Raw genomic sequence first — 12,225 nt, forward strand, 5'->3', positions numbered from 1 at the left:
AATAAAGAGAGGTATTTCCTAAAGAAAAAAGGATCAATGCACTAAGAAATAACAATTTCAATTGTGTATCTAATAACAGAGCATCGAAATACAAAAGCAAAAACTCTCAGAACAGACAGAACAAGAAAAACCCATAAGTATAGCTGGAGATTTCAACACTCCTTTCTCACCAACCGATAACATACAGAAAATAAGTAAGAATAGAGAAAACTTGAACCCTATTAACCAACTGACCCAACTGACTTCTACAGAACACTCAGCAACAGTAGAAGATACTTTCTTTTCAAGCACACAGGGACCATTCACCAGAGAAAGAAGGGGAGAAAGAATCCCAAGCAGGCTCCACGCTGACAGCTGAAAGCCCGATGTGGGGCTCAAACTCACACACCGTGAGATCATGACCTGAGCCGAAGTTGGATACTTAACCGACTAAGCTACTCAGGCACCCTGAGGAATTTATTATACCTTTAAGTGTTCATATTGGAAAAGAAGAAACTTTAAACACGTTCCCAAGTTTCCACCTTAACAAAACCAGAAAAGGACAGTTAAATCTAGAGTGAATTGTAAAAGGAAATTATTCAGAGAACAGCAAAAATCAGTGAATAGAAAATAAACAGTAAAGAAAATCAATGAGAGGTTCCTGAGTGGCTCAGTACGTTCGTTAAGCATCCGACTCTTGATTTCAGCTCAGGTCATGATCTCACAGTCATGAGATCCACCCCCGTGACAGACTCCATGCTGGCTTTGGAGCCTGCTTGAGATTCTCTTCCTTCCTCTCTCTATGGCCCTCCCCCACTTGTGCATGCTCTCTCTTTCTCAAAAAATGAAAATAAATTTAACTTAATTTAAAAATCAATGAAATCAAAATTGTTTTCGTAAGATCAACAAATGCTTAAAAACATCAGCTAGATCAATCAGGAAAAAAAGAGAGAAAATAAAATACCAATATAAGGGGACTACCTAAAGATTTGAACACAGGAGGGTGGTTGAATACACTACAGTATATTCACATGTTGGAAACCCGTACAGTTATAGTAAAAATTAAGGAAGATCCCTGGGGAAGAAATGTGTAGTGGTTTCCAGAATATGTTAAGTACAATAAGTAAAATGCAAATCAGTACATAAAGTATGCTACCTTTTATAAGACAAAATTTAAAAAACATATGTAAATCTGCTTACAAAGAAATTTACAAATTTATTATTATTATATTTATAGATTGTTTTATAAAAAGAAATACAGGAGAAATTACAACTGATACCACAAAAATACAAAGGATTATGAGAGACTACAACAAACAATTATATGCCAACAAACTGGGTAAATGAGAACAAAAATGGATAAATTCCTAGCACAGTCTACCAAGGATGAATCATAAGAAATAGAAAATCTAAACAGATAAACAGGGGACAGGATTGAATTCGCAATCAAAACACCTCCCAACACAAAAAAGCCTAGGACCAGATAGTTTTCCTGGCAAACTCTACCAAACTCATCCAAAAAACCTGAAGAGGAACACTCCCAAACTCATTTTCTGAGGATAGCATTACCCTGATACCAAAGCCAAATAAAGACCCTGCAAGAAAAGAAAATTACAGACCTGACAAATGTAAACGTGAAAATTCTCAACCAAATATTAGCAAACCAAATTCAACAGCACATTGAAAGGATCATTCACCATGAGAATGTAGTATTTATTCCTGGGATGCAAGCATGTTTCCACATCTGCAAATCAATCAATGTGATTGAGACACCACTAACAAAACAAATGACAAAAATCACATGATCCTGTCAACAAATGCGGAAAAAGCGTTTGACAAAGTACAACATTTTTTCATGATAAAAACACTCAACATATTGGGTATAGAAGAAATGTCCCTCGGCATAATAAAGGCCATATATAACAGGCCCACGGCTAACATCATACTCAATGGTGAAAGTTAAAATCTTTCTCTAAGATGAAGAACAAGACAGGGATGCCCACTTTTGACACTTTTACTCAACATTGTATTGGAAGTCCAAGCCAGAGCAATTAGGCAAGAAAAAGAAATAAAAGCCATCCATATCAGCAAGGAAGAATTAGTTATCTCTGTTCACAGCTGATGTGCTCTTATATATAGAAACCCTAAATACCTCACTATAAACTGTTAGAACTGGGGCTTCTGGCTGGCTCAGTCAGTGGAGCATGAGACTCTTGATCTCTATGTCATGAGTTTGAGCCTGATGTTGGGCTTAGAGTTTACTTAAAAAAAAAAATAGGAAATACAAAAAAACTGTTAGAACTAACACATGAATTCAGTAAAGTTGCCGAATACAAAACCAACATACAGAAATCATCTGCATTTCTTTTTTTAAATTATTTTTTATTAAAAAAATTTTTTTAATGTTTATTTATTTTAGAGAGAGAGACAGACAGACAGACAGAGTACCAGTGGGAGAGGGGCAGAGAGAGAGAGAGAGGGATGCACAGAATTGGAAGCAGGCTCTAGGCTCTGAGCTGTCAGCACAGAGCCCGATGTGGGGCTCAAACCCACAGACAACGAGATTATGACCTGAGCTGAAGTTGGACGCTTTACTGACTGAGCCACCCAGGCACCCCTCAGCTGCATTTCTATACAGTAATAACAAAACTATATGAAGTAAAAAATTAAGAAAACAATTCCATTTAAAATAGCATGAGAAACAATACTTGGGAATACATTTAACCAAAGAAGTGAAAGACCTGTACACTGAAAATTGTAACACCTTGATGAGAGATATTGAAGAAAACACAAATAAATGGAAAGGTGTCCCATGTTCTTGAATTGGAAGAATTCATATGGTGAAAATGTCCACACTACCCGAAGCAATCTACAGATTCAATCAAATTTCCAGTGGCATTTTTTTCATAGAAATAGAACAACCCTAAAATGTGTGTGTAACCACAAAAGACTCCATATAATAGCTGAAGCAATCCTAAGAAAGAAAAATAAAACTGGGGGCAGCACAATACCTGATTTCAAACTATATTACAGAGCTATAGCAATCAAAGCAGCATGCTACTGTCATAACGTAAGACACACTGATCAGTGGAACAGAATAGAGAATCCAGAAATAAATCCTTACATATATGGCCAATTGATTTTTGACAGGGGGCCAACAACACACAATGGGGAAAGGACAGTCTCTTCAATAAATGATTTTGGGAAAACCAGACAGCCAAATGCTAAAGAATGAAACTGGATCCCTATCTTTTTTTTTTTTTTTTAATTTTTTTTTTCAATGTTTATTTATTTTTGGGACAGAGAGAGACAGAGCATGAACGGGGGAGGGGCAGAGAGAGAGGGAGACACAGAATCGGAAACAGGCTCCAGGCTCTGAGCCATCAGCCCAGAGCCCGACGCGGGGCTCGAACTCGCGGACCGCGAGATCGTGACCTGGCTGAAGTCGGACGCTTAACCGACTGCGCCACCCAGGCGCCCCTGGATCCCTATCTTAATACCACTCACAAAAATTAACTCAAATGGATCAATGTAAGACCTGAAATCATAAAGCCCCTAGACGGGGTGCCTGGGTGGCTCAGTCGGTTGAGCATCCGACTTCGGCTCAGGTCATGATCTCATAGCTAGTGAGTTCGAGTCCCGCGTTGGGCTCTGTGCTGACAGCTCGGAGCCTGGAGCCTGCTTTGGATTCTGTGTCTCCCTCTCTCTCTGCCCCTAGCCCACTCACATTCTATCTATGTCTCTCTCAAAAATGAATAAACATTAAAAAAATTTTAAATAAAAGCTCCTAGAAAAAAAGTAAGGAAAAAGATCCTTGGCATTGATCTAGGTAGTGATTTCCTGGATATCACATGTTAAGCACAGGCATCAAATGCAAAAATAGACGGGGGGGGGGGGGGGCGCGCCTGGGGGGCGCAGTCGGTTAAGCATCCGACTTCAGCCAGGTCACGATCTCGCGGTCTGTGAGTTCGAGCCCCGCGTCAGGCTCTGGGCTGATGGCTCAGAGCCTGGAGCCTGTTTCCGATTCTGTGTCTCCCTCTCTCTCTGCCCCTCCCCCATTCATGCTCTGTCTCTCTCTGTCCCAAAAATAAATAAACGTTGAAAAAAAAATTAAAAAAAAAAAAAGAAAAAAAAAATAGACAGGGGAAGGGGGGACTGCATTAAACTAAAAAGCTCCTCCACAGCAAAAGAAACAATCAACAGAGTGAAAAGGCAACCTATGGGTGGAAGAAAATATTTGCAAACTAGGTATCTGATAAGGTGTTAATACCCATCCATAATATACAAAGAACTCCTACAACTCAATAGCAAAAAAACCCAAATAATCCAATTTAGAAATGGACAAAGGGCTTGAATAAAAATGTCTCCAAAGAGGATATATAAATGACCAACAGGTATGTGAAAAGATGCTCAACATCCTTAAACTTCAGGGAACTGCAAACCAAAACCACAATGAGATATCACTTCGCACCTGTTAGGATGGCTGTAATTAAAACAATGGGTGGCTCAGTGGGTTAAGTGTCCGACTTTGGCTCAGGTCATGTACGGTTTACTGTTCCAGTCCCTTATCGGGCTCCATGCTGGTAGTGCTGAGCTTGCTTGGGATTCTCGCTCTATCCCCTCTTTCTGCATCTCCTCCACTTGTACTTTCTTTCTCTCAAAATAAATAAGTAAACTTTTTTAAAAAATGCAATTTTCTCTTCTCTGATTTCCCCATATTGATTTGCATTTTTCTCTCTCATGGAACTTATATTTTGCCAGGGGATTATAAATCAGATCTTTTAATTTTTTTTTCAAGTTTATTTATTTATTTTGAAAGAGAGAAAGAAGGAGGGGCAGAGACAGCGGGAGAGAGAGAATCCTAAGCAGGCTCTCCGTTGTTAGTGCAGCACTGGACGTGGGGCTCGAACACAAGAACGGTGAGATCATGACCTGAGCCAAAAGCAAGACTTGGTTGCTTAACCCACTCAACCATCCAAGCACCCCCAGATCCTTCAGTTGAAATCCTTATCTTGCCCCTTGTGATCTTGGGAACTATGGAACTTTTTAGTACCTCACTCTCCCTAAATGTAAAGCAGAGTTGGTAATACCCACAGCACAGGTTTACCCTGAGGGATAAATTAGATGATGCAGGAAAAGAATTTAGAACAATGTCTAGCTATATGCCATACACTATATAATTAAAAGGCAATTCTTCTAAAAAGGAAACAAATCAAGCCCCTAAAAATTGAAAACAGAATTGAAACTAAACTAACTACATCTCAAGTTGATGGCACAGCCATATAGAGAAAACAATTAGACCAGGTGGCTTAAAAACATTTTTTAAGTTTATTTATATATTTTGAGAGAGAGAGAGAGAGAGAGAGAGAGAGAGTGAGCACGGGGTAGGGGAAGACAGAGAATCCCAAGCAGGCTTCGAACTGTCTGTGCAGAGCCCGATGTGGGGCTGGAACTCAGGAACCATGAGGTCATGACCTGAGCCGAAACCAAGAGTAGGACATCCAACCAACTGAGCCACTCAGGCACCCCAGATCAGATGACTTTAAAACACACTTATTACAACAGACAAAAGGAATGCAATAAACTGTTAAGTAGTATAAAATAGATAAGTGGTTTCGTAAATGTCATTAGGAAAAAAAGGTTTCATATGAGAAAATGAAACACAAATATAAAATCAAACACATTAAGATAAAACCCTATGTTACATTTGAACTGGAATATTGGTATGAATTCAACATTTTTATCTCTTGAAATAATTAGATAATTCTTAGCTCTACTCATCGGAAAGATCTAGAACAATAATAACTCAGTGGCAATGAGTACTACTGCTGGTGGTTTCTAACTACCATTTCCTACCATAAGGAACCAGTGCTTTTTGGAGAAATGACTGATTGAAGGTCAGGAGCAGGAAATATACAGGATGAGTCTGGCCATCTTATGCCAGAAAGCAAGAAAATGTTCAAGGATTAATGTGATCACATCTAAAATACACAGGAACCAACTTGAATAATTTCTATTGGCCAAAATATTTAAGCATGAAAAAGAGTAAAATAATTCAAATATATGAAAATCCATTCATCACAATTTTTTAAAAGGCCTATTGTCACAACCGAAGATGCAAGGGCACCAATTCATTATTTTAAAAATAGATAAATAAAAAGAACCAAGCATTGATCCTATCCCTCATCTACAAATTGTATTTCAAGGTAACAACAGCTGATGATACAAAGTTCTCTATGGTACCTGGTAAATTCACAAGGAATGACAGAATAACAAACTCATTATTGTACAACCTCTAATAAAATATTGAATCACAATCATCAACTGATGCAAAAACAATTAAGTGAAGGGTTGATGAAAAACTTTTGAATACAGGAATCAAGCTGATACCACTTGAACCTATGATCAATCAATATTTCACCATAAAAAAACGATACTATGACATTATATGCCTCAAGATGTGATGCGTTAGGAAGCATATAGCAAGTACTATGGAATATTCTCATCTAAAATATGGAACGGAATTTAACAAAAATTTTAGCTCTAACTACCTATCTACAAAAATAAGAGGACTATCTTAAGGAAGGAATATAATAAGGAATCGGCTAAATCCAGAATATGGAATATATCACTTCTCCAGTAAATCAATGGTATGAACAAAAGGGTAAGGTGCTAGTAAAACTGAGTAAAAGGGACTTAACCAAGTGCAATGCGTTAACCTTGTTTAGATCTTTTTTTAATTTTTTTTCAACGTTTATTTATTTTTGGGACAGAGAGAGACAGAGCATGAACGGGCAAGGGGCAGAGAGAGAGGGAGACACAGAATCGGAAACAGGCTCCAGGCTCTGAGCCATCAGCCCAGAGCCCGACGCGGGGCTCGAACTCACGGACCGCGAGATCGTGACCTGGCTGAAGTCGGACGCTTAACCGACTGCACCACCAGGCGCCCCGAGATCTTGAATAGAATAAAGCAACTGTAAAGAGAATCTTTGAGACAATCAGAAAAATTTAAATACTTGCTGGGTGACGGATAGTATCGAGTTTTTCTTAATTTTGTAAGTGTGATAATGGCATTGCAAATATGGTCTTATTTAAAGTCCTTATCAGGCATGGGCTAGATGGGTGACGGGTATTAAGGAGGGCACTTGTGATGAGCACTGAGTGTTGTATATAAGTGACGAATCACTGAATCCTACTGAAACCAAAATCACGCTGTTAACTAACTAGAATTTAAATAAAGAAAAAAAACCCCTCCTTATTAGACCTGCATATTGAAGTTGGGATTCGCTTTATGATTCTTCAGCCAAAAGAAAAAAAGGACAAATTTAGAGACTACTATGAGTTATATGCCAACAAATTGGATAATCTAGAAGAAATGAATAAATTTCTGGCAACATTCCACTTACCAAGACTGAATCATGAAGTAGAAATTTCTGCTCCCTGATTTCAAAGCAGTATATCACAAAGCTATAGTAATCAAAATAGTATGGTATTAGCCTTAAAAAAAAAAAGGATCAATAGGGGTGACTAGGTGGCTCTGTTGGTTAAAGCATCCGATTTTGGCTCAGATCATGATCTCATAGTTCATGAGATGGAGCCCTATGTTGGGCTCTGTGCTGACAGCTCAGAGCCTGGAGCCTGCTTCAGATTCTGTGTCTCCTTCTCTCTCTGCTCCTCCCCCTCTTGCACTCTGTCTCTCCCTCTCTCTCAGAGATAAATAAACATTACAAAAAATCAATAGAACAGAATCAAGAGCACAGAAATAAACCCGCACATACATAGCCAATTAATTTACAATAAAGAAGCCAAGAATATCCAGTGGGTAAAGGACAGCCTCTTCAATAAATGGTGTTGGGAAAATTGGACAGCCACATGCAAAAGAAAAAACTGTTACACTACACACAAAAATTAACTTAAAATGGATTAAAGACTTAAATGTAAGACCTGAAACCATAAAATACTTAGAAGAAAACATAGGCAGTCAGCAACTTGACATTGGTCTTCATGGATGACTTTTTATATTTGACACAAGAAGCAAAGGTGACAAAAACAAAACTAAGTGGAACTATGTCAAAATAAAAATCTTCTGCAGGGCAAAGGAAATCATCAACAAAATGAACAGGCAACCTACTGGATGGCAGAAAATATTTTAAAATCACATATCTGATGAGGGATTAATATCCAAAATTATAAAGAAGTTATACAACATAAGAGCAAAAAAGAATCTGATTTAAAAATTGGCAGAAGATCTGAATAGGCAGGCATTGCCCCAAAGGCGGCATACAGATGGCCAACAGGTACATCCAAAGGTGTTCAACATCACTAATTCAGGGAAATGCAAATCAAAACCACAATGAGATACCACCTCACTCTTGTTAGAATGGCTAATTTAGAAAAGATAAGAAGTAACAGGTGTTGGCAGGGATGTGGAGAAAAGGGAATCCTCATACACTGTTGGTAGAAATGTCAATTGGTGTAACCACTATAGAAAACAGTATGGAGTTTCCTCAAATAATTAAAAATAGAATTACCGTATGATCCAGCAATTTGACTCCCGGATATTTATCCAAAGAAAATAAAAACACTAACTCAAAGAGATACATTCATTCCATGTTCGCTGCAGCATTATTTACAAAGGCCATGATATGGAAGCATAAGTGTCTGTCGCTGGATGAATGGATAGAGAAGTTGAGAGAAGGTATATAATATTCATATATATGAATATTATTTAGTCACAAAAAAGAAGGAAACCCTGCTATTTGTGACAACATGGATGGACCTTGAGGGTATTATGCTAAGTGAAATAAGTCAGACAGAAAGATAAATACTGTATTATATCGCTTATATATGGGATCTAAATGAAAACAACAACAACAACAACACTAAGCTCATAGACACAGAGAACAGATTGGTGGTTTCCAGAGGTGGGGGTTGGTGGGGTGGGCAAAATGGGTGAAGGTGGCCAGAAGGTACAAACTTCCAGTTAAAAGATAAATAAGTCTTGGGGATATAATGGACCATGTGGTGATTATAGTTAACAATACTGTGCTGTATATGTGAAAGTTACTAAGAGAGTAGAGCTTAAATGTTCACATCACAAGAAAAAAAATTAACTATGTGAGGTGATTGATGTTAACCCAACACATTGTGGTAATCATTTCACAATATGTACATGTGTTAAATTATTATGTGGTATACCTAAAACTAATACAATATTCTACATCAATTATATCGCAATAAAAACAAATTTTTAAAAAGGCAAAATGGGGGTGGAACTAGGTTGTAAAAATGTGGATAATTGTTGAGCTAATCAGGGTCGAGGTTGATTATACGATGACCAATATTTTTGTGTAGGTTTACATTTTTTGCACACAGAAAAATTCTACAGAAAAAATTATTTAGCTGTCTCCTGCCTAGCTTGGTATAAGCTACTTATTGGGAATACACTCAAAGTCAGTTCAACATTAAGTAATGTTTGTTGGGGGGGAGCAAAAGCCCTCATTGTGTAATGATATTAACACACAACACAGTATCCCATGTTCGTTAGTAACACAAAAATTCACTATAGTGAGAAATGGTTTAAAGTTTTATGTTTCTTGAGATGAGATGATCAATTTTTAACTGGACTGGTGAATAAGTTTACAGTCATAAACTGATAAAGTCAGGTGATAGACAAATTTTCCTGAGTATATAAAAAAACCTTTTTAAATACCTTATTTTCGGAGGAAACCTTAGTAGACGGTAAAGCTGGCCCCACGTACGTGGGAAGCACACAGCTTATGTGTGCATCTGGCAGAACCCCCAGTACAGAGAAGAGCAGGTGCTATTTCCCAACGACACCTACTTGTGCACATCCCAAAACTATAGTTAGAAAACAGCTCAGATTTTTAGTTGCTTTCCCAGAACTCAAAGATCGTCTTCCTGTTTATCTTGGTGGGATGCCTATATGATAACTTGTGATTTTTCTGTTCTCTGTAACATTTTAAAACAAGATCGTCACCGATGGGGAAACAAGAGGTCGTTAGTTAACAATCCGATATTTGATTTTTATTTCCTGAGCAGCAAAGGTACTCTCTTGTGAATTTTAAACATGTTTTTAAAGGAGAAATGGGGGTAGCCCCTTGAAGGTTAAGTTGTTCCTTGGGCTTGCCTCGAGTCGACAGAGCCATTTCTAAATTCATTTCCTCACTTAGCTCTGTCCTGTGTATTTACTCTCAGCTTCACCTTGATCTTTCAGTAAGTCTCTTGTCAGCTTGTAGTGGATACTGCTTTACAGTTTATGTAAACATTGCCAGGAGAGCAAAGGGAAGCCAGATAGGTGGTCAGTTACCTTTGACCCAATCCAGTGTGATATGGAGATGACAGAACTTTTACTTAATTCATCCTCTGGTTTCGAGATCTTGATTAGGTTCGGGGCAGGAAACAACTTGTAATAATTCCTGGCTTTGGGAGGCACAAGCCTTTGTTCTCCCCAGAGTATTCGGTAACACACCTAATGCTGCTAATCATGTAATCCTGAGAATTGGGAGGGACACTCATTGCCTTACTCTTGTTTCACCCTCTGTAAATGGGCATAACAATAGTCCCCACCCGACAGTGTTTTTATGAGGATTAAATGAATATTTGCAAAATGATTAGAACAGAGACTGACAGAGTATTAAGCACCGTACGTGTTTATAAGATAAATTCCCACATGACAATGTAATTCTTCTGTATAACATCTGAATACGCGGCGACTGCTACAATGCTGGTAGAGTTCCAGAATCTTGTCGGTGAGCTTGTCATTGGCTGTTGCGTTGCCAGCAGACGGTTTGGTGAAACCCTCCCTAACTTGGAATTCGTTCACAGACTATTGAGCCTGAATGAATGAAAATTCAGAACTTGTGGATCTTTGGAAATACTTGAAACAATACTTCATATTTGACTTCTGCCTATGAAGATTTTGGAAGTGTCATATTTGACTGATTAGGTATTTTCAAGGTGTACATGTTCAATTTGTGATTTAAAAAAATTTTTTTTCAACGTTTATTTATTTTTGGGACAGAGAGAGACAGAGCATGAACGGGGGAGGGGCAGAGAGAGAGGGAGACACAGAATCGGAAACAGGCTCCAGGCTCTGAGCCATCAGCCCAGAGCCCGATGCAGGGCTCGAACTCACGGACCGCGAGATCATGACCTGGCTGAAGTCCGGCGCTTAACCGACTGTGCCACCCAGGCGCCCCCAATTTGTGATTTAGTACACTTAATTGGAAAATGAAAGCTAATAAAAGACAAGATTCTTTTAACTAGGTATCAACAAAAATATAATGAAAAGAGCATGTGGAGATGTAAATACACTTGTTTGCACTATGTAGGTAATTCTTATGTAAACATTGCCAGAAGAGCAAATAGTAATTCTTAACAAATAATAATTCTAACAAATTACAAATAGTAATTCTTAACAAAATTGTTGGACTACTTTTAGTACCTACAAATAACTAAGTTTAGAAGAATCAAGTGTTTGTGGAATGAGTGTTCTCCAGTAAAGTTCCTGCCCTTGAGAATTGTTAAGAATCATTTATAATTAGGGTACCTGGGTGGCTCAGTCAGTTGAGCGTCTGACTTCGGTTCAGGCCATGATCTCATGGTTCGTGGGTTCAAGCCCCACGTCAGGCTCTGTGCTGACAGCTCAGAGCCTGGAGCACACTTCAGATTCTGTGTCTCCCTCTCTCTGCCCCTCCCCTGCTCACACTGTCTCTCTCAAAAATAAATAATAAGCATTAAAAAAATTGCAAGAAAAAAAGAATCATTTATAATTACCACAGCAAAAGGAGGCCTAAGAAGTATTTGGTTTTACTTGTATTGAAATTATATATATAATTTATGTATATCAAAAATGTTTGAAAAGTTTGCTTTCTTAAGCCATTAAATAGTTTCTTTACATTTTCAAGAATTTCTAAACTAATTTGCTTGGAATCTGGATTAGTGCAAAGGGTGGACCCAGCAATTCCTTTTTCTTTGTTCCCTTTCCATCCTATCCATCCCACTCTTTGTGGACACTTGGTCCAAATTCTAGGTTGTCCTTTTTCGTTTACAAGTCTACTCCCTGCACTGGACTACATATACACCTCCTGAGTATAACTAGTGTAACTAGTTCATTTGTATGCCAAGGACTGTGGCATGTAGCACGCTCCGAATACATTTGTTGAAAAGCCTAATTAGTAGTATCTGAAACAATATTTTACTCTATTTAATAAAGCTCTGGGA

Source organism: Prionailurus viverrinus, chromosome D2 (genome assembly GCF_022837055.1).
Source record: "Prionailurus viverrinus isolate Anna chromosome D2, UM_Priviv_1.0, whole genome shotgun sequence".
Taxonomy (NCBI): Eukaryota; Metazoa; Chordata; class Mammalia; order Carnivora; family Felidae; genus Prionailurus; species Prionailurus viverrinus.